Raw genomic sequence first — 2,850 nt, 5'->3', positions numbered from 1 at the left:
ACTGCTGGTGCTGCAAGCACTCTTTCAGTTTACATATGGTGAAATGTTCTTTGCCCCAAGTTTTTTTTGCACATGTATAGGTACAGAGAATCTATGTTTGCTTCTCTGTACAGCACAAATTCCTAGAGTTGCATCTACACAAATGCTCTGTAGATGTGTTGCAGCAGTTACATCTCTATCATTGAACAAATGTTTCCTGGAACAGCCTGATTTTTTTCAAGTACATCAGAACAGTGAGAACCTTTAATCTTTTTGAGCATTTTTGAAACTGGAAAAGACTTCTGTGGGGGAGTGGCCTCAGGCAGCAAAGACTCTTCACTCATTCTCTGGTCTGTTGTTCTTGAGGACAGAAGTGGAAGCAGCAGAGAGTCTGCTGAGGTGTCTAGTTCTGTGCAGCTGACAGGTGGGGGCGCTGGTGTTAGTGGCAAGAAGGACCGGTTAAAGCTACTCGTGTTGTGGTGCTGGTGAGTGTTGAGTTGTAGAAGTTGTGGCACCTTGGCAAGCTTGCAGATGGGCAGTTTCATTTCTCTTTGTGCAAAATAGACAGTGGTAATGGCCTCTATATCTACAATCTAGGTTACATCTTTATTACAAATTCCGTTGGCACAGATAAAAACCTGATAACTACAATTCACTATATATTAAATTCCATGCCTGTGATATAGGTTACCAGTTTCATACCTCTGTAAGAAATTCCATTTTTAAGATGAATTTCAATATGCCTCTTTGTTTGTGAAAATGTTGTGGGCTTAAACAATGCCACAGGGCACAAAAAACAAAAGCCATTTATGTTGTCGTCCTTTGTCATATGTATGACCATTGTCGGCCACAGGATAGCCCCCCCCCCCCCCCCTCCCTTGAGTCTTGGTTCCTTTCAAGATTTCTTCATCATGCTTCTAGGGAGTTTTTCCTTGTCACTGTCACCCCGGGTTTGCTCACTGGAGGCTTGGACTCTTGGAAATAAAATTGACTTGACTTACGTGCAACATAAAACTAATAACCTAATCTGGTCTAAAATATGCAATTAGTGTTCTCAGCCCTTATTGGAATGATTAATGTGTGACTGGTGTACAGGATTAATGTATAGGTTTGCATTGCTTCAATGACAAGATATTAGTCACACAAGAAAACACATTAAAGGAGCAGTCATTTTACGATCATAAACTATCAAAGTTTACTTTTTTTTTTCTATAAACTGCAGCGTGAATTAGATCAAACAGATTGCTTAGTAGTCCCCAAAGGAACCAGTTTATATTCCTTTAAGCGGGTCCCCACATGGAGTTACACTTGTGTTTGTGCTGTCTCCTGATAATCAGATCACAGCCATTCATGAAGAAGTTCAGATCTCGCAATATGAAAAGACCAATAATCATATTTGACAGTGTTTAAGATAACATATGACCAGTTTATTCCCCCCTTCACAATTGTGTATACAAATATAGAACGTTCATAGGCCTATATAACAAGACTAATAACAGTCCTTTCCATCAACTGTTTCAATAACGCTAAATAAAAACACGGAGACTGTTGCGGGACCTCGACCCCAATTATACCTCAAAACCTGCTTGGTCGAGGCACAGACTGACTTCTCATTTTACAAACGTTTTAATAGTTAGCTAGGTTAGCAAGCTGTTGTTGAAAGAGATGCATTCTTTTTTGCACTTTACTTTTAAACAGTCACACTTTCAGAGCTGTCATCTGAGTCGCAACCCGCCTTTAATGTCACCTCAGTTTCAGCTGGATTCTGTACATTAATCATGATTTTGACTGGATTCGTTTCTTCTTTGATATTCTTTTCCTTGTGCTTACAATGCCGTGGCAATGCCGTGGTTGTGCCCTAACCCATGACATACAAGTTCACCTTTCCATCTGTATCATTTGGTGTTGACAGGGCTGTCACATGGTTCTCTGGCTATCATGGATCCTGAAGCAAGAGGCAACAATGGATTTATAGCACAGATATTTCAAAAATACTGTGGTTTTATATGGTTCCACTGATTCAGTCTTGGATATCATGGAATTAATATAACTGATAAACCTATTACATTTTAAGTTTAAGAAAACCATAAAAAGTAAAAAGACTATCAATTCCATGTTACACTGTATTTTCCTCATACAAGCAAGAAAGACTGTATTCAGTTCCTTTTAAAGATGTTCACAAGATGTTCATTAGCCAGTTAACAGCTAGCTACCAAATCAAAACTTTTGCTGTAACAGTTTATAACATGTTGCTTGGTATAATGTGACTTGTATAACACAGAAAAGATCTCATTGCTTGTGAGGGACACACTTGTGGGTATTATAGTATGTTCCATAGAAACATATAGCACTGATAAAAACCAATAACATAAGTAAAAAGCTTATTTTTCCCCAAATACGTTTAGAATCATTGAAATTATTCTCATATTTTCTAGTTTTACCCTTTTCCGTAAAATAGGTGTGTGATATGATCGTGCTATAAACAGCAAAAGAATACAGATGAATGTTTGGCTAAAGCGGAAGAAACACTTCCAGAATTGATTTACCACGTCTTTTCAGACCTGTTACAGTCTAGTTTATATTTATACTGAAAATGTTGACTAATTAATGAAGTTGCATGTTGCTACTCGAGGACAGATTCATCAGAATAATTTCTAAGAAATTTATTTCAGTCATTTATGGCTTCCTCTAGAGTTCTTCTTTACTACAAAACTGCTATCCCCCTATCTCAAATCTGCAGAAGTAATGAGTACGTGTATATAATCTATCTGTCAAAGTTGTCACTTTTGGGAAACATTTCTGTTTTGGTTTTCTTCAGATATCTTGTGACATCTCAAGAAAGACAGTAACACACAAAGAACACAAGTCAGT

The 2,850-nt window shown here is 37.8% G+C and overlaps 1 protein-coding gene across 6 annotated transcripts in view; it reads right to left on the bottom strand.

Moving 5' to 3' along the window:
* Positions 1–1,667: 1,667 nt before the first annotated feature.
* Positions 1,668–2,850, bottom strand: part of LOC113575187 (ras-related protein Rab-37) — a 28,859-nt gene continuing 27,676 nt past the window's right edge. For 4 of the 6 annotated variants that reach the window (XM_027006544.2, XM_027006546.2, XM_035530394.1 and 1 more), the window contains one exon: positions 1,668–2,850. This exon is cut by the window's right edge and continues 1,214 nt beyond it. The gene's annotated coding sequence lies outside the window, so the exon portion shown is untranslated. The other 2 variants (XM_035530395.1, XM_035530396.1) reach the window with 1 other exon arrangement.

Source organism: Electrophorus electricus, chromosome 1 (assembly GCF_013358815.1).
Source record: "Electrophorus electricus isolate fEleEle1 chromosome 1, fEleEle1.pri, whole genome shotgun sequence".
Classification (NCBI taxonomy): Eukaryota; Metazoa; Chordata; class Actinopteri; order Gymnotiformes; family Gymnotidae; genus Electrophorus; species Electrophorus electricus.
The sequence above is the reverse complement of the archived record's forward strand: the minus strand, read 5'-3'. Positions and strand labels throughout refer to the sequence as shown.